This window comes from Bos mutus, chromosome 2 (genome assembly GCF_027580195.1).
Source record: "Bos mutus isolate GX-2022 chromosome 2, NWIPB_WYAK_1.1, whole genome shotgun sequence".
NCBI lineage: Eukaryota > Metazoa > Chordata > Mammalia > Artiodactyla > Bovidae > Bos > Bos mutus.
In genome coordinates, this window is record NC_091618.1 from 105138086 (window position 1) to 105164564 (window position 26479).

The window sequence follows — 26479 nt, forward strand, 5'->3', positions numbered from 1 at the left end:
GGCAAAAGAGTACGGAGTGGGGTGCCATTGTCTCCAAAACCTCTTTTTCTCCCCTCTCCCTGACATAATAGGGCTATAATCTAACAAGAACAAAAATTCCGGTAAGAGTTGTTTCCAAAAAATGCACATCTACTGAATCAATGACCTACAGCATTGTTGGCATAAATATCACCTGGGAGAACTTGCTAAAAATGCTAGGCCAAAAACTCCCCAAATGCTGATTCCTGAAGTCTGGCCTGTGACTTGAAGATCTGAATTTTTCATAAATGTTCCTGCAATGATTCTCTTGCAGATGGACCCCAGCCTCCAAGTTAAATACTATCCGAGGGATTCCTCCAGTTATTCCTACACAGAAGCTCTGAAAGCATCTTTCACAGGAAAGGACTTGAAATGGGAATCAGAGATAATTTAAGCTTCCCTTTATCTCTAACAGAGCCTCCCAAATCTAACCCAAATAACCAGTGCAATTCTATCTAAAGTCAATTTCAGTGACAGTCACTCCCCACCTAACCTGAGTGACACCCCTAAAACCTTCCCATAGTTATATTCTGGACTACCAGGAATACCAGTGACTCGTTTTCATTCCAGTTGTTCTTGGAGTTAAAAAATATTTTCTTGTCACTTCTCTATTTTTCTCTCTTTGGCCTTATTTCCATGAGGACACATTACTAATTTAAGAAATTGAATGGCAAAGCCTTTAAATATCTCAGGTAGAAAGTGCACATCTCTATGGTTGAGATAACATTCGTTGTTTAATTTATGTCTCCCCATGGAAAATTTTCAGACCTTCACTAGTGAAAGCTCAATTAATAGCACTTTTTATCATAAAGAGGCATGATTTGTATGATATTTTGTAAGTTAAGAGTTCAAGCTGTATATAGTTTAAATTCTTTGTCAGTTCTAGACAAACTTCCTTTAAGCTATGGACAAATTTGCTTTATTGCCTTAGAGAAGTCTGATGATATTTTCTTCAAATGTCCTTATATATATGTTATGCTTCTTACTTCAGAAGTAAAATGATTTTGCCCAAGGTTAATAGAATAATATTGGAATTCAATTAGTCACTTCGAAACATGGCAACAAAATGGCTGAGTCCTTTTTAATCTTTAACAAGTTCCGTTATTCACCTAGAGAAATTGATGCCAGCATTTAAGAAATATGAAGTAAAGCAAACCACATAACTTTGAAATATTTAAATATTCTAATGCTTGGGATTAAACATCTTTTTCATTGTGACTAGGCTCAGAAGCTGTTTTTAAGTGAAAACAGTGCCCAACAAAGGTTGAAATGCAAATAGTATTATACATCAATGTAAAGGGTCTTGATTCATTTTATCTCTTTGCAAACTAAATGTGCATAATGTTATCTTGATGTTCAGCCTCAACCTCTTCTATCTACATATCAAAACGTACAATGAGAAGATCATTTTTTTTTTCCACTGGGAACTGAAAAATAGGCAATGTCCCTAAGCTCCACCATGAGTGTTTCACTTTGATTTCAGATGGGTAAGGCATTGATTAACCAGCCCTATTTTCCTAAACCTAAAGCAAGACATTTTTACTTCAGTCGAGTTCACCTGCAGATATTTTCCATAGTTTGCAACTGTTCTTTGAAATATCTTTCATCTCTTTATTCCTTTCCTCTCCATATTCCTTTTTTCCCACTCCCTGCCTCTCTCCCAGCTGCAAGGATTTGTCCTCTAAAAGAGTGGGGGTGGGAGGGAACAGGGATGAAAGCAGACAGGGAGCATGAGCCGGAGAATGCCAGGATCTGGCTTTTGTTATTGGTTGGCTGCTGCCTGATGGATAGAAGAGGGAGGCGTGAACTCTTCAGTCTGTTCTGACGGAGCCGAAGTACAGAAACCATATTTACAGGTAAGAGCAAAAGAGAAGGGAAAACGTTCTTTTTCTTCAAAAGAGAATGCTTCTCAATTCTTACTGAGACAATTTTATGATCTAGAGATTATTCCATAAGACATTTCCTTGAAAGTGTGTCCCTCGTATTACTTGAGGAAGCTTGCGATGAGCTGCTCTTTCTCCCTATAAAATCCTTAGCTGATAAAAACACCAGAGGCATGTTTTATCCTGGATAACTTTCTAGCAAGTGTTACTGGAGCAAAATTAATAGATAAAATGAGTCATCGAGTGTCTTTTATTGTTCGTTTTTATTCAAGTGTATGTTATTGTGAATCTAAGGAAGACTGAGGAAAGCTCGGTAAATTCCACAGGTCCTGAGAAAATGGAGCTTTCTCTAAATATACAGTATAAAATTTCATGTGGTGTTTAATATTTACAACACAAGAAATGGCTTAGGAAAATAATTTTTTCAGGTTGTAGACTCTTTGAACAATAATTTAGCATGAATGATTTCTATGCATTTTATTTAGCTCACTCCTCTTGATAAAGAACATGTTATTGAGTAGTTATATCATTTTATTTAGTGAATTGTAAGCTCACATGATAATTAAGTAATTATCTTTATCAACATGCATGGAGCTGTTTTCATTTTCAAAGTCCAGAAACCTGTTTTTGAAGAATTAAACATTGCTATAAAAAAATAGCATCTTATTAGAAAAGTTTCATTGGTAGTTTTATTAATCAAATGTATCTATATAAGAATTCCATCACAGCATTTATATGGTTGGTAATACCCCTAGGGCAATATTTTTAACGGTTCAAAAATTGAGATTTTACTTTACCAGTTCCTTCTCTCTCTTAATGTTGTCTTTTATGTATCCTTAGGATAAATGTATAGACTTAAATGACATACTTATAACAGAGACATATGAAAAATAATCTACTCCAAGTACATTTAATTTTATAATGATTTTAATTTGTAAATATAGGTCAATTTAGGTTGGGAAACCTCATTAAAATGGAGTTCCTTTTAAGGTTATTACTGATTTGAACACACTGACCACCAATTAATACTTGTTGATTATATTAATAAAAGTCAATGATGACTTGTTCATATATTTTTAAAATGCTTCTTTTGAATGATTCACAAACTAATAGGAATGGATGTATACAATGTTTTTGGATTTTTTTTTTTTGGTGTTGTGTTTGCTTTCTGTTTTTGTTGAGAAATGGATTTTACCTTTGAAGAACATACAAAAACATAGCAATTTTTGCAAAATTGAAAAAAGAGGGGAAGAAAAACTACTGAATGAAATGATTATCTAAATGAATGGAGAACTATCTTTAATTATCTAAATGTGCCAAGCATAGTTAATAGTATGTTTACACACTTAAATGTCATATTGACCCAAGCAAATACTCTTGCATAATTTATTTTGAGCTATTTTTGGATTTCAAAAATTTAATGATGTTAAAATATTGCCATGTTTCTAATTATGGATTCTTCTGATCTTGTTTTTCAAAACAAAATGATGGTAGAAATTAATACACCCCTTAGATTGGAATTTAAGGTGATATGTAGCATCAGATATTCATCTCCTGAAATGTGTTAAAGAAAATAAGTTACGGCAGCTACATTTTTTTGAAAATTATAAATTCCAAGTAAATCTACCTCTAAGAATGAAGGGGAATTGATGAAAATTAGAGAGCAGAGTTCCACATGGTTTTAAATTATTCTGTTTCCTTGGAAACCAGCTGCTGCAGATGCATTTTGCTTTCTTTGGCTAAAAATATCATCCTTTTAATAATCGCTAAGGGAAAGGTTCTGAATAAAACCAGAGTATATTGTTGCTGCTTTTTATAATTTGCTTAATGGCTCTCATATTTTGGATGAAAAGTAGTTAAACCCTTTCTCAGTCAGACTTTTCTATCCTCCATGGGCAGCCGTCTGCATGAGATAACTATGGTAGCTTTTCCTGCAGAGACTACGTGAAAAAGAATGTGTGTGTGTGTATGTGTGCGTGTGTGCATGCACACACTGGAGTGGAGGCAAGAGAGAAAAAAAAGTGTGAAAGAAAACAGTTAGGGGTTCCTGTCTAAGTGAAGAATGGAACAAGACACATGAAACCCATGTAAGGCTGCTGAGTGAGTGATGCCAAAGGAAGATCATTTGCTTTTCCTTTAGTGCAAACATAAAGATTCAAATGTAGGTTTTTAATAGAGACCACTATATCCAACTTTGTCTCCTGGGCAGAATACTTTCTTTCTTTTTTCTCTTTATATTTGTAGCAGTTAGTAGGATACTGAGCAAGACAATAAATTAAGAAGCATTTTTTAATGTATCAGTCATTTCAATCATAAAACGAGAAAAGCTTGAGATATATGTTCAGTCTATGGATCGTGAAAAGGATTAAATACATATTTTGACATATGAGATTAAAAATGTCTTTTAACTTAATGTCCAGACCATCTTTGATTAATGTAGTCATTTCCTTACCTTTGTAATATATCTAACATATATAAAAAATCACATATTTCAACAACCTAATAACTGTTTTTCAGTAGTATTAAGGTAATATATTTGAAGTTTAATAGGAATTATTATAAATATACATACTTTTTGTTTTATTTGAAACCTTTTGCTATTTTTTGGACATGAAAATTTTATGTGGCTTTTCTTTATAAGAAATAAAAATCACATGTACACCCATGGTGGATTCATATTGATGTATGGCAAAACCAATACAATATTGTAAATTAGCCTCTAATTAAAATAAATAAATTTAAAAAATAAAAATTAAAAAAAAAAAAAAAGAAATAAAAATCACAACAATCATCGTATTTTACCCTAGGCAATTTTTTAAATTAAAACATTATCATTATGATTTTTTTATCTCAGCTATTTGGTGAAAGGGAAAATTCGGCATAAAGCTGCTATATATTTCCTGGCTCATTAGAAGCATGTGGGCTCAGTCATGTCTGACTCTTTGGGACCCTATGGACTGTAGCCCGCCAGGCTTCTCTGTCCATGGGATTTCCCAGGCAATAATACTGGAGCAGGTAGCCATTTCCTTCTCCAGGGGATCTTCCTGACCCAGGGATCAAAGCTGTGCCTCCTGTGTCTTCTACATTGCAGGAGGATGCATTTTATTATAAATCAGATGAGAGTCCTAATTCTATCTTCCCTTTCACCACTTGTTTAAATGCTTTTGACATATAATATCTTATTTTAATAATATTAACCTTAGTCTATTAGATTAATTGTTAGCAATGGAGCAAATAAAGTACTACAAGCTTAAACCATGTTTTAATATATTTAATATGTAGGCAATACATTATTTAAAGTTAAATTAATTTGGTATGTCACTATGTTATTTTTCAAAAAGAGTTAGGATAATGGGAAGTACTTAGTTTTTATCAATTAACACACACAAAGCACTTCAATGGCAGCACTTTCATCATAAACACAGATGACATTAAAGAGCATGCTAACAAATCAGATAGACTAGTAAATGAATTATGCAACCTGTGCAAATAACTCATTTCAGGCACATTCAAAATTATCAAGTATGTTTCAAGTTCCCGAAAAGAATGCATTGCATGGACTTTAGCTACAGATAATTTCTAAGTACAGTTTGTTAATAGTGATTCTTTACTGCTTTATGCTTTCTATTTGCTTAAAGTAGCTTGCCAGATTCATAGGTGAGTTTACATAGGTCTCTTAAGTCTCACGAAATGTATTCAGGAATATGAAATATTAATAGTTACCCCTATAATATAGGTAGGCAACTTTATATCTATAATGAGAATATGCTGCCTTGGCAAATAACCCTACACTGCTGAAAACGGAAAGGTGGGATTTAGGAGAAATGGAATTCCACTAAGATAAGGGAGCTCAGGTCAGGTTTCACTGTTCAAACTGTGCTAGGTGCTTCAGGTAATTCAAGCAAATGAAAAACCACATTAGTGTTTGTACTCTGGTAGGCCATGATTCGGGCTTCCCTGGTAGCACAACTCTGCAATGCAGGAGACCCCAGTTCAATTTCTGGGTCAGGAAGATCCCCTGTAGAAGGGATAGGCTACCCACTCCAGTATTCTCAGATTTCCCTGGTGGCTCAAACAGTAAAGAATCCACCCACTGGGTTTGATCCCTGGGTTGGGAAGATCCCCTGGAGGAGGGAATGGCAACCCACTCACTTTTCTTGGGAAAATCTCCATGGACAGAGGAGCCTGGCAGACTACTGGTCATTGGGCTCGCAAGGAGTCGAACATGATTGAGTGACTAAGCACAGCACAGCACAGGCCTAACTCAAAAATATTCTTGATCAGAATTACTTTTTGACTTGGTATATATCTACTACCTGATAGTATAGTATAAGGTTTATATCAGTATAGAAAGGGCGTTGATTCAAAGCAGCATTATTATTCTTTAGTTACCATTTTGTGAATCAAAGCGCAAAGGAATGGATTTGCTTATCAAGGTACTGATCACATTTGGATGTTTTACATATCTCAGTGTATCAGTTGGGCAACTTATTCTATTTCTTAGTCAACTGTTTAGATCTCAGTGGATGACAAATAGACTAAATAGTTTGACCTGAAAATCGCTGAATGTACATACTCTGAGAATAGAGATTCAATATAACTTTTCAAGCATTTAATGGAAGATTATGATGACCTTGATAAATGGCAATGCTAATTCTAAGGATGACACTTCACCAAGAAAATTACTTAGTGGGAGTTCAATTTTACCATTCATTCATTTTAGTCTCATGGCCAAAAAGATAGATAGTAGACATGTGATTTATTGCCAGAGAGTCTGTGTACTTTAGTTAGATCAAGGGCTTAACACATCATCTTCCAATACAACAAAAGTTAGTGCACACAACACATTCCCATAGATACATTTCTCCTGACTCACATGCACATTTGTAACAATATTAGTTCTTATGTAAAATTTTGTATCTTTAAACAATAATGACTATATAAGTCCTTTGGCAAGCACTCATTTAATTTTCATTATTCCCTTTAAATATTTTAGTGTTCCATCATTCTAGAAGTGTGGAGATGGCCTTAGAGATAATTCCTTCCTGGACTGCTTACTTTGCCTGTGAAGAAAGTAAGGCACAGAGAAGGATTCTCACAATGATATTGTAGTGGGAAACTGAGAACTACGCAAAACAAGAACAGCCAAACACTATGTTTGTATTAAGTATAGGTTATAATGCATTAAATACTGGATGAATGAAAAGAAGAGTTGGGAAGACTTTGGAAGAGGGCGAAGAAACATGGTGTACCAGATGCTCCCTAATGTGCAAAAACACAGGAATTTAAGAGTTGCACGGAACTCCCCATTTAGACTTGCTTTGGGTTTCCTGTCATCCTGGTCACTTTGACTTATTGTCATAATCTCCTCGACTTTCTGTGAGTTTGCTCTCAGGGTCAAAACTGCATTCTAGTTTTGTTTTCTAGTAAGTGTTGATTCAGTTAGCTGCTGTCATCTTGTGGATCTATCACAATATATTTAGTAAATGAAACAAGCAACTTCTTAAACAGGACTCCTGACTGTATTTACAAAGATTTTCATTTCCTTTTCTATGTCAGCTTAGGCTAGCCATGGAAAATCAATATTTTTCATCAGTCATTACCCAGGTAAAACTGGTTTTGATGTTGTCAGCATATTAAGGCAGAAAGATTGAGAAAGATTCTCAAAAGTCGTTTAAAAAAATTCTTGCTTTGCTGTCTTAAAATTCCTTTCTAATAGCTCATAAAACTTACACCTTAGATTGTTTGGCCACTGTGATGTCTGGATCAGTACAGGGCCCTGAGTGGACTGTCCCAACCTGCCCACTGAGGTTCTCAAGAACTGAGGGTCAAATGGAAATCTGAGTTTAGGGACTCCATTATAAGCTTCTGTATTCAGAGGTCATCACACACTACGGGCAGGGCCACCAAGAGCAGTCTCAAGACCACCTCAGGCCTGTCTTGAACTCCCTGCCATGGCTTTTTAGCGTGGTCCTTCCAGTCACTTCTCTGACTTCTCTATAACCTTTAACAACTATCTCAGTTATAATTCTGTGGCAGGAGGTTTCCTTTGTCTTATGTCATCAACATCTATCATAATACCTGATATGCTTGATGTATCAAAACTGTACCAAAATTGTTTTGCTTTCAGAGTAAATATGTGAATGATCTTGTCAGAGAGTCATCTTACCCTTTTCCTTGTACCTTTTCAATGACAGACACTCATTACATGCCAAGATCATCCCTTTCTTTGTCAACACCCTTCAGTGTGACAGTGTTTGTGTTACATAAATGTCATTAAGCCACAAAAAAGTTTGTATCACAGACTTTTTATTGTGCAAACTCCATTTGAGCTCTCTCTGATGTTAGCAGGGAATCACATCTGTGCACAGTCCTCACTCACCCTGCCTCTCTGCACTGTGCTGTTCCTCTATACCACTCTTCTGTTTCTGAAGAGTAGAATACACACACACACACCCCCCATCATATATTAAATCAATGGACTAATTATATATTAATGTAATTAATTATAATTTTATATTAACACGAATCTTAGTGTTTGTGTAAGAAAATACATTAATATGTATTTTATCAATCTATAATATATATACTCTTGTTTAATACTCACTTTCTTGATTTGAAGTTATTCAGCAACACTGATTAAAGGTTAAATCATTCAGCAATATTTTTCTTCTGCTTCAGATCCACTTTCTGCCATTTTTCTTGTATTCTGGTGAACACTTTTAAGTCATCATGTTTGGCAGGTGACAATGCTGAATCGGCTACAGAGAAACCAAGGGTGTGTGCTGAGAGTTCACATACCCATTTTACTGGGGTTTAGTGTGTCTCACGGAGAAGGCAATGGCACCCCACTTCAGTACTCTTGCCTGGAAAATCCCATGGACAGAGGAGCCTGGTGGGCTACAGTCCATGGAGTCACGAAGAGTCGGACACGACTGAGAGACTTCACTTTCACTTTTCACTTTCATGCATTGGAGAAGGAAATGGCAACCCACTCCAGTGTTCTTGCCTGGAGAATCCCAGGGATGGGGGAGCCTGGTGGGCTGCTGTCTATGGGGTCGCACAGAGTCGGACACGACTGAGGTGACTTAGCAGCAGCAGCAGCAGTATGTCCCAAGGCAAAGGTAAGCAATAATACAGGACAATTCAAAGTCCCAGTCTACCATAGCAAGGTAGAATAGAACTTCCAGTTAAAAAAAAAAAAAATACACGATGTATTGTCTGGGGAGACTGTAGAGAAAGAAGACTGATAATAGCTAATATATCTTCAAATATACTCATGTGTGTGGGGACTGTACTGTGGTGTACATTGCATTTTTGCATTTGTTGCTAAGTGGCATACGTACATATCCCCTGAATGGAGGATTCAGTCAGCCAGTCAGCACATCTGCTTCTAGAAGTGCATCATCTAGTGCAAATTGGGTATTGTAGTGATAACCGTGGCTAACCTTTAGTTCTTTAGATAGTATAGCATAATGATTGATGGAATGCATAGTAAACTTTGCCATTATATAGATAATAATTCAGTTCCCAGACATGCTATCTTACTGCCTGTGTAAATGTGGGCAAGTTACTTAAGCTATCTAAGCCTCAGTTTCCCTTTCTGTGAAATTCAGTAATCTACCTGGATGATATTGTAAAGATTGATAGATCCACATAGTACATTTTTCACCACAGAATTTAAGGCATAATCACGAATGGTATGCAATTTCAGTTGTTATTGCTAGTCATCCTTTTCTGTTAACAAACAGAATGGAAAGGGCAAAGTAATCCCCAGGGTTTTTAATGGCTTCCTAAATACTATTCCTCATTAGAGGATTAAAAAATTCCTTTTTTCTTCCTATTTTTCCATATTAGCTGCAATTAACTCATTGGATATCAGCTGGCTAAATTAGTACTGTATGAGCTAGTGAAATTGCAAAAACGATTTAAGCAGTAAGATACCATTAAGAATCAAAGAAGAGTATAATGATTAAAATATGATTTCAAGAACCAAAACACCTGGGTTGGAATGCTGCCTGTATGACTAGTTATGACCTTGGTTCATTATCTAACCTCTTTGTACTTTAGTTTTTAATCTGAAAATGATATTAATAACAATGCTTACCAATAATAACGCTTACCTCATATGTATACAACAAAGTTAAAAAAGTTAATATATGTTGTCTTACTTTTCTATTGCCTTAGAATGAATTACCACAAACTTAACAATTTAAAACAATGCCTGCTTTTAGCATATAGTGCTGTAGATCAGAAGCCTGACAGAGTGTGGCTAAATTCTTAGCCTAATGTCTCATAAGGCTGAACGCAGGGTCAGCTCAGTTGAATTCTTATCTGATCACTCTGGGGGAAAATCTACTTCAAAGCTCATTGGCAGAATTCAGTTCCTTGTGCTTATAGGGTCCCTGCTTCCTCCTTTGCTGTGGCTAGAGCCACTCTTAGCATCTAGAGGCTGCACATAGTTCTTGTTACATGACCCCTTCCATCTTCAAAGTCAACCAGAGAGAATCTCAATTTTATGTGATTAAGTCAGGCCCACCTAGATAATCTACTAGGTCACTGATTTGGGACTTCCGTTACATATGCAAATTTCCTTTGCCATATGATGTGGAAAGAGTAATATTTCACCCTATTCACAACCCTGGGGTTATATAAAGAATGCCCACTAGAGGGTGGGGAATCTTGTCCACCACCTTAGAATCCAGCATTGTTGCTGTTCAGGCGCTGAGTCTTGTCCAACTCTGTGATCCAATGAACTGTAGTACATCAGGCTTCCCTGTCCTTCACCATCTGCTGGAGTTTGCTCAAACTCATGTCCATTGCATCAGGGATGCTATCTAACATCTCGTCCTCTGCCACCCTCTTCTCCTTCTGCCTTCAATCTTTCCCAGCATCATGGTCTTTTTCCAATGAATCGGCTCTTCACATCAGGTGGTCAAAGTATTAGAGCTTCAGCTACAGCATCAGTCCTTTCAATGAATATTCAGGACTGATTTCCTTTAAAATTGACTGGTTTGACCTCCTTACTGTCCAAGGGACTCTGAAGAGTCTTCTCCAGCACCACAATTCAAAAGCATCAATTCTCTAGCACTCAGTCTTCTTTATGGTCCAACTTTCACATCCATACATGATTCCTGGAAAAGCCATAGCTTTGACTATATGGACCTTTGTCAGAAAAGTGATGTCTCTGCTTTTTAATACACTATCTAGGAAAAAGTGGAAACAGTGACAAATTTTATTTTCTTGGAATCCAAAATCACTGTGGACTGTGCAGCAATGAAATTAAAAGACACTTGCTCCTTGGAAGAAAAGCTATGACACACCTAGACAGTGTATTTGAGTGTCTGCTGCTGCTGCTGCTACTAAGTCACTTCAGTTGTGTCCAACTCTTAGCGACCCCATGGACTGCAGCCCACCAGGCTCCTCCATCCATGGGATTTTCCAGGCAAGAGTACTGGAGTGGGGTGCCATTGCCTTCTCCGAGTGTCTAGTTTTGTATAAAAGCATTCAGCTATTGTTTTGAATATTTTAATTAAAATATGACTCATGTTTGACTGACAAACAAAATTTTAACTGTTTTCATATTAGGAAAAGTATTAAGGAAATATATACCTCTGTAAAAGGAATTGTTGGATGTAGGATCAGTAACAATACTGCATTCCTCTAAGTTAGGTAAAGAAAACCTAATTTAACTCCATTTTTTTTTTTTGGACCTAGGACACATATGACCTTGTTAGGGGACCCTGAATTAGAATTCTAAAACCTTTGACTTCTAACAAATATTGTAATTGTTTAGGTGCTAGAAAATATAAATTAAGTCATTCATACTCCTCTCTGCTAACAGTTTCTTCCAGCCATGTACCTTCAAAAGAGCATTCTGAGTTATAGGGTGACTTAATATTGTTTAGAATTGCTCTCCCCGGGCTATGTGGCTGGGACAAATTCAATCAAGGATATTTATAATAATTCTGTTCTTCCTTCCCACCTATTACTGCAGACATCTGAATGGGGGTAGCATCTTAATTTCTCTCACAATTTAACTTCTCCTGCATGAGCTCAGTGTCTGTTGCCATGGAAATAATTGTAACATTGCAATTTTGGTACTACAACTGGAGCACACTATAGCAGAATCAAATTGGCAAGCACAAAGTAGGATGAATCTCTTTTCTTCTCTCTCTCCAAGTATTTCTTTTGCTTTGAGACATTTTTTCCCACCCTTTCTTTGTATTTACTGAGCTATGTAATTACATGGTTCATTTTCTCCTTAATGACTATTCAACTTTCTTCAAGGTCACTAGAACTAAAAGTAAAAATGTGAGCAAATTCACACAAATTATTTACATTGATTTCATACCAATTAAAGAAAAACTTCCAAATAGTTTCCTATAACTAATAAACAGAGTACATCAACATTTTAAAAAATCTGTCAACAGCTCTCCATTTTTAGGAGGTTTTCTGCAGTTCTTTTAAAATCTCCATAATTTGCTTACAGATAAGAGAGATTCTCCAACCAATGGCCTTCAAAAAGGGTCAGCTCCAAGCCAGAGTCCTATAACCCTTGCAGTAACAAGTAGTAATTATGGATTTTACGTTGAAAAAAATCTTGAATGAGTAACTTTGGGGAAGGTGGTGGATAAAATAGTTATTAACTCTTTGCCTCCATTTTCCCATCAATAGGTAAATCTTTGATAATGGTCACCTTCCATATAATGCCTCTTCTCTACCAAATTAAAAGTATTCCTTTAGAATAATGAAAGAAAGCTTACATTTTCATTGTTAATTTTATTTGCCAAAGCAGTATCACAAAGTGCTCAGATATATCAGAATTGGTCCTATTTGAAACCTAACAGGTAAGGTGGCTCCCATTATCCTCAAATATTTGTTAGATTTAGATACCAGAGGTGATTGTAGGTAAAATTAAGTAACCACATTGCTTTGGGAAGCACTTTGACCTTCCTCACCCTTCTAACCTCTTTCTAAATTCTTTTCCCCCAGAAGAAATCTCAAGCCCTCTGACTTATCAGGTTCTGATTTGAACTATTCATCTGAGCTGCTAAGTCCTCCTTAATTCTAGACTTTTCCATTTCCCCATCAAATCTACCTTTCCTTTATCATAAGTGAAGTGAAAGTGAAAGTCGCTCAGTCATGCCCGACTCTTTGTGACCCCATGGATATACAGTCTATGAGTTTTCTAGGCCAGAATACTGGAGTGGGTGCCTTTCCCTTCACCAGGGGATCTTCCCAACCCAGGGATTGAACCCAGGTCTCCCACATCTCAGGCAGATTTTTTACCAGCTGAGCCACCAAGGAAGCCCCTAAGAATACTGGAGTGGGTAGCCTATCCCTTCTCCAGCGGATCTTCCCCGCCCAGGAACTGAACTGGGGTCTCCTGCATTGCAGGCATATTCTTTACCAACTGAGCTACCAGGAAAGCCCACTCCTTTATCATAAGCCCTCTTTTAAAAAAAAATGAAACAATAGGTGAATGAGTGGTCCTTTTAAAGTATAAGTGAGATCTTATCACTCCACTACTTAAGCCCTCTAGCTCATGTAGAGTAACATCCAAAGTTTTGACAGTCTCTACACAATTTAGCCCCCACCACTTGTCTTTAAACTCATTGCCTCCTATGCCCAGACCAGGACCTTGGGCACCTGCCTCCTATAGCTTGATCTGCTCTTTACCCAAATGTCAGACTGACTGGCTCCCTTACTTTCCTTACTCTAACATGAGCTCACCAATTAATTCAAAATGCAGTGTTCTTTAACAGCCAAATTTCTGATCGCTATATCTCTTGACCGCTTAACTTTCTTCATAGTATTTAACTCCACAGAACATATATCATACGTAATTTACTTATCTGTTTATTTACCCTTTCCCCAACAACACTGAGTAGGGGAGCACTGTTAGAGGAATGATTTTTTTTCCTGTGTGGTTACTTTAGCATTCTCTAGCATCTAAAATGGAGAAGGCAATGGCGACCCACTCCAGTACTCTTGCCTGGAAAATCCCATGGACAGAGGAGCCTGGTAGGCTGCAGTCCATGGGGTCTCGAAGAGTCAGACACAACTGAGCGACTTCACTTTCACTTTTCACTTTCATGCATTGGAGAAGGAAATGGCAACCCACTCCAGAGTTCTTGCCTGGGGAATCCCAGGGATGGAGGCGCCTGATAGGCTGCCGTCTATGGGGTGGCACAGAGTCGGACACGACTGAAGCAACTTAGTGGCAGCATCTAAAATAGTCACTGGTACATGGTAGAAGCTCAAGAAATGTTTATTGAATAAATAATAAATGGCCCCTTGAAGTATGGAAAACAAACAGATTTCTTTTCTATTAGAATGGCATAAATACCTGAATGAACACACTCAGATTCCCTTACTCAACAATCTGAACTGGAATATATTAAAAGAACAAGAGAATTGGTGTTTAGTGTTGAGGTTTTCAAAATAAAATAGAAGATGTTATCTCAGAAATAAAACTGTATGCAGTTAAGAATACTAGAAAGCAGAAAATATAGAAACAGAGGAAGCTAGTCAATGGAAGGACTTGGAGCAAATACTCCCCCACAGAAGTATAGCTACCAAAATTGACATGAGGTACCAACATTGAGACTCCATGAGGTCACTGAGAGGCAAATGAAAGTAGCCAGACTTTTTAAGAAAGTCTATTTTGATTTGTTCCTTGTTACAGATAGGATTGCCATGCTGAGGTTTGATGGCTTAAGATACCACCTCTCCTTGGTAGCGTGTTTTATGCAAGCATCTTTGTAAAATAAGTTTGTTCTCCCAATTTATGTGTCTCTAGCAAAGGCATTTCAGGTATTGTGTTGGGCTAGTATGGAAGAGAATGTTTTGAATACTTATTCTGTTAATCCTTCTAAGCCACAGATCTAAAGCGTTGTCTATCTTATAGAGCCAATCTAAGATGGGCTTTACATTACAAAGTAACATAAGAATCACTCCTTAATTTTAATTTTATAAACAAAATTAATAAGGAGGTGGGACATGTGAAAGCTAACAGTGTAAAGGATTGCTTCTGAATGTGAATGGGGCATTGGCCAGATTTTAGAGTGGGTTATATTGGGAGAACATGGAGGTGAAATGACCTGGACCTAAGTAGTGGCTTCCCGCCTTGGCCTGTGTGTGCATCTCCAGTTTTCCACAGTTTACGCTGTTTACTACCCATGGTCTCTTTGGTTGTGAGATCATTTATTATGGTTCCTAGGCTATCATTTTTCTTAGGGTAGAGAAGTATTTCTTGATACCTTTGTTACAAATAACAGGAGAAAAATGAGAGGACTGAGATGATTTTATTATATCTGATCCTCTTTACTCATTGAAATTAACTGCCATTGTAAGAATTTGTGTTTGCAACCACTGATTATCATCAGTTACTTTATGGCTATGAGGAAATTATTACTCTCAGAGGTCTAATGACTCATCTAAATTGATATTAACAATTTTAAAAAAATGTATCAGGCTACCTCACACTGGCTTTCAGTGACCATGTTGATACAAAGAATGAAGAGGCTCAAATTAATATTTTATCCAGCAAAAGATTTAGGGACTGTGGTTTAGCCTGTATAAAATTTATTCAGCCAGCCTCCATGGTACAGGATTCCAGAATTCCCTGTAGCTCTGCTGAACTGACTGGAAACACGATAAGGCATCTAAATTCTGTAGGTACAGCCGTTCCTAGCAACCAATTTGATTTTTGACAGACAAAGAGCCCCAGGAAAGTAGACACCTTTGTACCTGAGAAAAAAAGAAATCCCAAGCAAGATAGACATGCCCTAATCAGTATGCTCTGGGTATGACAGCATGCAAGTGAGTGATCTATTTCGTTCTGAACCTTGGCTCTGTCAATGACAGAACACGATTTACTAGAACAAATCAAATAAATGTATTTGACTCCTGTTTTGACGTTTCAAAACGCTGAAACATATTTCCTTATGCAGCCCTCTGATTTCACATTTTTAATTTTGACTTTTTCTTATAAAATACTCTTGTCAGAATGAGAATGCAAATAACAATGAATCAGGGTAGAAATACTTTCGAACATTATGGAAAGAATTATTTCTGCATGGATATGATAGTCTGGCAGATGTGGTTCAAAAAATTACAGCCCTCCCCGCCACCTCCAAAGAACGACTTGGAGACCTAGATTGTGCAATCAGTGGTCAGATGTTTCAGTACTCTGTTGTTCCCATGCTCCTTACAGTTACATGCGACAGTGCTGCAGCGATGAGTGGAATTTTCAAGGGGAAGTTGGAGGAAATTGATGGCTCCTTCCCCTGCTCCTCTGTGCAGGAATCCGACGATGAAGTTTTTAGCTGTGACAGTGCTGCCAGTGTTGATAGCGTCAATCCATCCACTTCTAACCATTTTACTGGTGAGTGTCTGAGGCTGTATTTCAGATTGTACTCTAAACTGTGTTGTATAGTCGATTCTTGGAATTTTTATCTGCATCCATTGGCTTATATTTGCCCCTCAGCTGTTTATCAAAACAGACTTAATTTGTAAAACATGATACCATTTGGGTTCATTAACTCTCAGTAGTCTACTCCTGTTTATCTCTGCAGAGTGAGTATGAGAGGCAGAAATGAGTCCAAACTAAGGTAAGCAAATAGCAAGTGAAAATAATTTCCTGTGTGTCTTCAGCTTTCTGAAGCAGAGCCATCCTTTTGAAATCTAAATCACTTGAGCTCTTTTGAACGTCTAATACTGGTTAATGAGTTGTGGAATATTTGCAGTACTGAGTACAAAACATTCACTTCCAGGGTGAGAAAATGATGTTTGTTTTTAAAAGAATGCTACTCCGAAATGAAAGCCTTGGAAACCCTAAGATTCTGTAATTGTTTGAACACTGGTTAACCTCAAACCAAAGGCCAGATTCACGCACTACAGTAAATGTAGCTTTCTACACATATATGGGCTTCCCAAGTGGTTCAGCAGTAAAGAATCTGCCTGCCAATGCAGGAGACACAGGAGACATGGGTTTGATTCCTGGGTCAGGAAGATCCCCTTGAAGAGGAAATAGCAACCCACTCCAATATTCTTACCTGGAAAATCCCACGAACAGAGGAGTCTGGCAGGCTACGGTCCATGGGGTTGCAAAGAGTCAGACATGACTGAGTCACTGAGCATACATACGTACATATATACTTCTCCTATGCTGTTAATATGAACAGCATCATTTAATTTAGTGTGATACATTCAGATTTGAGGTTGTAGCCATTTTAAGTTGCATTCTTTATGACAGATGCTCATATGAAGACTTTGAAACAGGCAAATCTTTTCTAACGTATCCATGTCCATTCAACACCATGTGATTTTAAAATTATTTTTTAGAAGAGTTAGTATCATTCAAAGAAAAACTAAAAAACGTCAGTAAAAGCCCCTTAAGTTCACCCTGACTGGTATAAATTTCTTTTTAAAGGTACATTCCTTAAATAAAAGTAAAAATTATCCAATACAAAAGAGAAGTTTTTTCTTTTCCACAATAGTATTTCCTAGAATTATTTTTGTAGGGCATTTGTGTTTGGGTTTTTTTTTTTTTTTAGCTCACCAAAGAAAGAAAGAAAGGGAAGTCACTCGGTCATGTCCGACTCTTTGTGTCCCCAAGGACTGTAGCCCACCAGGCTCCTCCGTCCATGGGATTTTCCAGGCGAGAGTACTGGAGTGGGTTGCCATTTCCTTCTCCACACACTGACATTTATACAATGTGACCCCTCTAATTCCATCTTTAAACTTCCTCTCCCCAACCTCCAAGAATTCAAAAAATCGTTTGGTTTTCATGAATTCTCCATCATCACTGTTAGAAGGATTTAGAATAAAAATAGGTAAAACTTTATAATAATGTTTAGCCTCTGTATTATTTATCTCTTGACTAAAGTAGAACTTAGTTCTAATGAACTTGTACAAAGTATAAAACAGTAGGGAGAAGATAAAGGAACACTCAGGCAAAGGGAGAAAACAATAGCTGTTTGCAGAATAAGATTCTCTGGTTACAAAGGGAAGTTAGATTTATTGGGGGGATACATTTTGTCTGAAATTTATCAGTACCTCCCTGTCATCCATGGTGCCTGGAAGAGCACTGAACACTGAATGATGCTTGAAAGTTAAAGTGAAGTCACTCAGTTTTGTCCAATTTGTGACCCCATGGACTGTAGCCTACCAGGCTCCTCTGTCCATGGGATTTTCCAGGCAAGAATACTGGAGTGGGTTACCATTTCCTTTTCCAGGGGATCTTCCCGGCTCAGAGATCGAACCCAGGTCTCCTGCATTGCAGGCAGATTCTTTACTGTCTGAGCCACCAGTGAGGCAAATGATGCTTAGACTCCTATATTGAGTGAACAGATTAATTTTTAGACAATTTTTATACTTTCTTGATAAATAAAAATTATATATATTTAATGTGCACAACTGGAGAAGGCAATGGCACCCCGCTCCAGTACTCTGCCTGGAGAATCCCATGGACAGAGGAGCCTGGCAGGCTACAGTCCATGGCGACGCAAAGAGTTGGACACGGCTGAGCGACTTCACTTTCACTTTTCACTTTCACGCATTGGAGAAGGAAATGGCAACCCACTCCAGTGTTCTCGCTTGGACAATCCCAGGGACGGAAGAGCTTGGTGGGCTGCCGTCTATGGGGTTACACAGAATCAGACACGACTGAAGCAACTTAGCAGCAACAGCAGCAATGTGCACAACATGATATTTTAATACACATATGCATTGTGAAATGATTACCACAGTCAAACTAAAAACATTTTCATCATCTCACATAATTACTTTTTTTCTTTTTTGGTGGTAGTGAGAATGTAAGATCTACTCTCTTGGCCAGTTTCAAGAACAAAATACATTATTTTTATAATTTCAGACAAATTTTTTAAAACTGGAGAGAAAGAGTCCACTGGATGCCCTTGTCCTTCAAAAAGCAACAGTATGCCTTTAAATTCAAGACCCTCAGAACACTCTATTAAATACCTTCTGTGTGTCCCTTGAGAGCGCTCATTCTGCAAGTCCCAGAGAATGGCAGGGTCTCCTAGTATTTCTCAACTCGTTCCCCTTTAGCCATTTCTGAAAAACACCACCAACCTAGACCCTCTTTCTTTGAGATTCTCCTCCTCTAGTGCAGTGCATTTTTCACACTTTTTTTTTTAAGCCTGCAGCATGCTTAAACCCCCTCCCTGGTGTCTGTGCTTCTCCTAAAGTTACAAATTGACTCTCTCCTGGAAAAATCAATTTCAGGCCTTCTCTATGCAAGGTGCCTATTGATTTCTATAGCTTGTGAGTTCACAAAGTACCTATAATGTTCATTTAAACACCATCCACTCTTACAATTGCAGTTCAAGATACTTTCCAGATGAAAGTGATGTTCTGGTGGTTTAGAGGGGTTTGAAAAATTATAGGTCAGGCACTAGTTATGAGCACCTGAACAGTTCCCTGGAGGGTAAAAGTTTGAGTGGAGAGTGGTTTTATTTTGATGAAATAAACTATTTGATAACTACTTTGCTATCTGGTCACAACTCTTCTGTTTCATCACCATGGCACAAGTCTGTGGAGAAGGAGACATCTTCTGTGTACAGAGATGGCAGGCTAGTAAAGAAAGCAGCTGCAACGTTTGATTAGCTTTTTCAGCATCTTTGTTGCAAATTTTCAAGGGTTTTGAGGGAAATATTTACTGATACTCCTCTGTAAGAAAACAGAGATAGGAATCATTGAACAACTTGTAATTGAATGTGTGATCAAAACTCTGATTTGGGATAAACAGTGGGGAGGAGGGGCCAAAAAGAATAGATGGAAATGTAACAGTAATGGGGGGATTTCTTGTTTTCTGTGGGTTATTCTCAGCCTGATCTCCAGTATAAAACTGGAGATTATTTTATAAAATTGGACAATTGAGGAAGAAATTCCATTTTAATTTTTTTAGAGGATCCAATGATCTTTTATATGAGTAAGACAAAAAAAAAATTAGTACTGACAACCCTCATTTTGAATTCAAAGAATTTTAGAACTAGTAGAGCCTTTGAGAACATCTAGATAGACGCCCTTATTTTACAGATACGGAGACCACAGCCAAGGGAGATTAACTTGACAAGAATCCAGATGTGAGATAGTGGTAGAGAACTTTATTGTAGATCCCTAGAGGGTCGGCCTTTCTCTAGACTGTGCTGCTCTCTAACAGGTCTGTTTCGTCACTATTTAAGTAGAGGACCCAAATCATCAAGTCAAAGACATGCTTTATCTTTTGTGCCATCTCCTCTTAGAAACAGAATGAGCACATCTTTTGGAGAAGGTAATTGGCACCTCATCTTCTGTTGCCTTTTTTTTTAAGTTGGCTTTTATAGAAAGTATGATTTCCTGGCTGTAATACAATACCAGGGATGAGTTTATGAATAAATTCAATGAGCCTAAAGAAATACTGGACAGAGAATTCAATTTGAGTGTGAATGAACAATTCCTCTTCCTCTTTCTGTGACAGGGCAGACTGTTGAGACTTTGTGTGTCCCTGACAATGATGGAAATATCTTAGAGCAAACATGTTTTATGTTTACATGAATGAAATTGGTTTGTCTTGGTGACATAATGCTACTTGTGATAATGTGAAAATATTACGATGAAAGTAGGTGAGATGCAGTTTGCAGTGTGCATCTTCAACAGCAGCTAACAAATAGAAATTTCTTTGATTTACTTAGAAATAGAACCCTGTGCATTCCATTTTTGCCAGAAGGGTGAATGGTCATCCTTGATTCCCTGAAGAAAAAAAAGATAATGATACCCTTCCATCCCTTGAACTCCAGGACCCTACATTACTTGTTCAATAATTCAAGACTTCAAAAACCCTCTTACCTTGCATTTCAATGAGACTCAGTCACATCTTCTGACTAAATGCAGTAATTATATTGTTTTACTGGTTAGGTAAAGAACTGGCTTTCATATTTGTTTGTTTTAAGCCCTGAAAAACTTAAATTTGACTTTAAATATAAAAACACAATTAGACCAAGTTTCAAATGAAATTTTATATGTCTATATCATAGTAAATCTAGGAAAACAGCACATCACTTGTGGTTTTAACTCTCAGTTAGGTATTACAGAAGCTCATTATAAAGACAATTCTGGTGGTGTTAATGTACTATTTCTCACGTCATTCAAGGGATAAGACCCTATTAGCATGAAATCCAAAATAGAAAACTATAGAAAAATCTTCCATTTTCTCACATCTTTTTTTTACTCAGGATATCTATAGATGCAATTGATATTGTAGTGGTATTTCACAAACACTATGAGAATTAGAGTTGAATTAAATAGTAAAGACACCACCTTTACATTACTGATCATAATATTTTTGTCTGACAATATAATTTGTTTACAAATATTTCTTACAGTATTTGAGTTTTTAAGCTTCTTGATAAGAATCATACTTTGATTTTGGGGTCATCCAGAGTGATCATGGGCAATAAAGAGATGATTATCGAACTGCGAAATATTGTGACTTGAAAAATGGATCCACATGAATTTAGGTGATTAAAATTCTACTAACCATTCTATTAACAATGGTTCTACTAACCATTCAAAGTCTTAAGACCTTTTGGCTTTGGTTGGATCACCAGAGGTTGACTGGCATTCTACTTGCTGTTTATGATGGTGATGATAAAATCATAGTGCCTGAAGCAAATGTCCTTGTGTTTCTCAAAAGATTTTAAAATTCATCATGCAAATCAAGCAATCTGATGCTTTCTGACAGCTCGAGGGAAGTATATTTGTGTGCATGTGAATGCAAAAAAGAATTAAACCTGGTTCTGCTTAAAAAAAAAAAAAAAAAAGCCAGTTGCTATTTCTGAACTGGCTGCAATATTTAACCATTTCACTCTGGAAAGAACTTGTTTGTAGTTTGAAAATGTTGCTTCTTTTTTTTTAATGTTGCTTCTTTTTTGTCTGAACCATTTGGAAATAAACTGGGAATGTGTTCGGGCCACAGAATTGTTGTACCATATGTTTTATGTGTTCAGCTGCAGTGATCTGGCATGAACTATAATAATAAATGTCTGAAATTTACTGAATTCTATTGAGGATTAGATTAAGGTTAAAATTACAGTTTTTAAGCATAATGAAGAAAGGGCAATCATAATAAATATAGCAAAACATAAATATTTTATTTTCAACCAAGGATCAATACTTAAAAACTAGAAAGGCATTTTCTTTGAATGGTGTTTAATTTTCAGGTAGGGAGGTATTTGTAGTGTAGTGTAGTAGATAAAATTGAAATGGACACTCAATTTTTTGCATTTGGTTTTATCTCATCTCACAACTATTATAATAATGGAGTGGTAATAAAGATTTATGTAATTTATAACTCTAGAAATCTGCATGAAATATTATGAAATTTGATTTATATAATGAACTATTAAATCATTTTAAGATCCTTCATGGATATCTGCAGTGGTCTTAGCATGACAAAAAATAGAAATAAAAACCTAAAAACAAATTCTATCAAAATGATTATCAAAGCACTGTGAAAGCTGGTAAAGACTGCTTCACCAAATACTAAAAGCACTAGATATTTCTGGCTGAATTACAATAGTGGGTCCCACTAATTGTGATGTTTGGAGGCTGAAATGCATTCAGTAGTATATATTTTTATGCTCAATGATAATGTTAGTAGATATAAAAACTGTACATATTTTAGTTTTAAATAATATTAATAAATTACTTTATTCATGAAGACTACTTAACATATTTCATTTTAAAATTTGCACTAATGCCTACAGTTTTCTACATTAAAAAAAATGTATATACTTTGAATCTTAACAGTGCCAGCATTTGGGATATTTAATTCCATCTTTGAGGAAAGTTGTTTGGAAGAAATAAAGACTATTAATTTTAAACACAGTTAATTTTTCTAACTTTTTGGCCTGTTGTATTTCACAATTTCTCCAAAAGTGTTGCCCCTTATCTTCTTGCTATGTCAGCTGTGAGTTTTTGCTGTTTGCTGTTTCTATGGCAACCATTATGTTGGCTTAGAGTAGTACATATTTCAGATATATACATTCATAATTCTAGACACACACACACATACACACACTCACTTTTAGAACTTTTTACTTACTAACGGAATTGAAGATTAATCTAACTATTATGATGGTCATTAATCAGCACTAAAATACTATGCTAAGATCGTGGCTGCATAAAACATATATCATGTATTTGGCCTAGATTTTAAAAAATATATATGCATAAAGCTAGAGGAACTGCAAAAGCAAACCAAGGAGTAAACTTAACTAAAATTTACAGATACTAACAAAGAAGCATATATATTTAAAAAGTCCTCTCAAAATGAGATATTTTGATGATAAATTAAAGAATGAATGAAATTCAGGATAACGACCTAAATAAGAATTGTTATTTTCAGCAGAGCAACTCTTACTTTTTTTAGCATTCGCTAGTTTTGCAGCTAGAATATGGAAACTGTTGGAATTTATAATTGCAATATTTTAAGTTCCTTGATGTCAAGAACTGTGTCTTTTATTTCCCCCACATTGTTGTTGTTGCTGTTCAGTTGCCCAGTCATGTCCAACTCTTTGTGAGCTCACAGACTTTAGCACGCTGGGCTTCCCTGTCCCACACCATCTCCTGGAGTTTGCCCAGGTTCATGCTCATGACATTGGCGATGCCTTCCAGCCATCTCATCTTCTGATGCCCTCTACTCCTTCTGCTCCCTATCTTTCTCTGCATCAGGGACTTTTCCAATGAGTCATTTGTTCACATCAGAAGACTAGAATACTGGAACTTCAACTTCACTATCAGTCCTTTCAGTGAATATTCAGGGTTTATCTCCCTAAAGATTGACTGGTTTGATCTCCTTGCTGTCCAAGGGACTTTCAGGAGTCTTCTGTAGCACCGCATTTCAAGGGCATCAAGTCTTTGGCATTCTACCTTCTTGACAGTCCAGCTCTCACAACCATATGTCCCCCATATTACTTAATGTTAATAATCATAATAGCAAGCTTTATTAAGCATTGTCATTTGCCAAGCATTGTACTAGATGTTTCAAATAATTATTATCATTATTATTTTGAGTTTCATTATAGAATTTATTTTCCAGAGGCTCCTTTTTTTTTGTTTGTTTGACCACACTCAGTGGTTTATGAGATCTTAACTCCCCAGTTAAGGACCAAACCCCTGTCACAGCAGTGAATGCACCCAGTCCTAACCACTAGGTCACCAAGTAATTCCCCAATTATTTTGATTCTTTTAATACACGGTCCTAAATAAATTTATTTTTGTTTGGTATGTTCATGACTTTTTCTAAAACGTACATGTCTTAATTGATCAAATGATTTCTGTCATCTTAAATGTGAAATGAGTGAACTAAAACAGGCTAACTGTATAGAAATTATTGGGTTGACCAAAAAGTTCATTCAGGTTATTCCATAAGATATTACAGGAAAACCCGAGTGACCTTTTATGCTAACCCAATGATTAAGATTGCTGGATACAATTTAGGGTCTTCTTCAATGGGTACAGACCCATATGAAAAATGTTTTTATATCAGATGTTCATGAAGTCTCCAACTATGCATATAATATTGTCAGTATAAATGAAATCACTTTCCAAACTTCCTACATAGTTTTAAATTTATAAATATCAATATCAGAATTCAATATTTTAAGATGAGAACACAAATATTTTTAATAAATATATTTAAAGTTTATTACTTAAATATTAAAAAATTTAGCTTTACTTTTTGCAATATTTTCCCTACAGTGAAAAATTATAAAGAAATATACTATGCAATTGTTTAAATAATATATGGAACACCTATACAATAGATTACCATGTGGCCACTAAAAAGAATTGAACAAATGTATTATCCATTGACATAAAAATATATTCAAATTAATAAATACTTCACATTAATTGCAAAATTATTTTGCAGATTCATCCCATTTGTAAAATATTACACATGAGGTATGAAAGCAATAAGATCTAGAAACAGAAAGGGAAACACATATTTTCTATTGTTGCTGTTGTTCAGTCACCCAGTCTTGTCTGACACTTTGCAATTCCAAGGACTCCAGCACACCAGGCCTTTCTGTCCGTCACCATCTCCCAAAGTTTGCCCAAGTTCATGTCCATTGTATTTTTCTATAGAAACAGAAAATCTTAAGTTTTTCTCTGAATAGTGGCATGGGTAATTTAAATTATCTATATATTTCTCAACATTTCACGATATCTATATATTTTCTCAATTTATATTAATATATTTTAGTTTAAGACTTAGTGTCTCCATTCATTATAATAGCTTTCTAGAATTTTTCACTAATACAATTACTGCTGCTATAACATGCTTGTAATTTTTTCCCTAAGATAGAAATCATAGTTCAAAGGTATCATTTTAATTGCCCTCCAGAAAGCTTTACCAATTCGTGTGCTCACTTCTAGTAACTAAAGTAATCCCCCTAGTTAGTTACCAAACTAACTAGGCATTTTTTTTCTCTTTCTGTGCATATATACCTGGCCAATTTGGTAGGTAAAGACTGATATTTCCTTAATGCTTTCACTTGAATTTCTCTGAATAGTAGAAAGCAAATTATTTATGTATTTATTTACCCTTTTTTGTGTGTTTAAGTGGTCTACTTTAGTTCTTTTTTTATCATGATTTTTTCTTTCATTATTTTATATTAAATATTATTACATTAACATTTATGTGATAAGATCCTTCCTATTTTGTCACTGATCTTTCAACTCTGTTTATGTTTGCCACAGAACTATGTTATGTGGGCAAATATACTCATGGATTTGGCTTTTAAGAAATGTTTAGGCAGATCTCAGCTCCCAAGATTAATTGCATACAAATAACCTCCTCTAAAACGTTTATAGATTTCTATTAAAAATTTAGATCATTGGATCAATTGAAAATTGTGATGGCATACTGTATAAAATAGACAATTTTCTTCAGTGTTTCTAAAATCATATATTGAGTAATATAATATTTGCTATTTGAAGTTCTGTCCTCCTCTTGAGCCAAATTCTAATATACAGTAGGATCAGTGTCTGTAATTTTCTATTTCATCATCTAGATGGCTATGCCTAAACCAACAATACTGATTCTGTAGTAAATTTTATCTCACATAAGAGTTCCCAGTTTTCCATAACTCACTACTATAAACAGAAACACAGTATATTATTATACTCTTTAAGAACTCTATTAGTTCAGTTCAGTTCAGTTCAGTCACTCAGTCATGTCCAACTCTGCAACTCAGTGGACTGCAGCACGCCAGGCCTCCCTGTCTGTCAACAACTACCAGAGTTTACTTAGACTTGTGTCCATTGAGTCAGTGATGCCATCCAACCATCTCATCCTCTTTCATCCCCTTCTTCTCCTGCATCAAGTGGCCAAAGTTTTGGAGTTTCAGTTTCAGCATCAGTCCTTCCAGAGTATTCAGGGCTGATCTCCTTTAGAATGGACTGGTTGGATCTCCTTGCAGTCCAAGGGACTCTCAAGAGTCTTCTCCAACACCACAGTTCAAAGCATCAATTCTTCGGTGCTTTCTTTCTTTATAGTCCAACTC

General features: G+C 36.2%; 1 protein-coding gene across 1 annotated transcript in view; it reads left to right on the top strand.

Moving 5' to 3' along the window:
* The first annotated feature begins 1821 nt into the window (after positions 1 to 1821).
* CSRNP3 (cysteine and serine rich nuclear protein 3) overlaps positions 1822 to 26479 on the top strand; it is a 204116-nt gene continuing 179458 nt past the window's right edge. The window contains exons 1-2 of the mRNA XM_070357824.1: positions 1822 to 1874; positions 16123 to 16293. The gene's annotated coding sequence lies outside the window, so the exon portion shown is untranslated. The remainder of the gene's footprint in view (positions 1875 to 16122; positions 16294 to 26479) is intronic.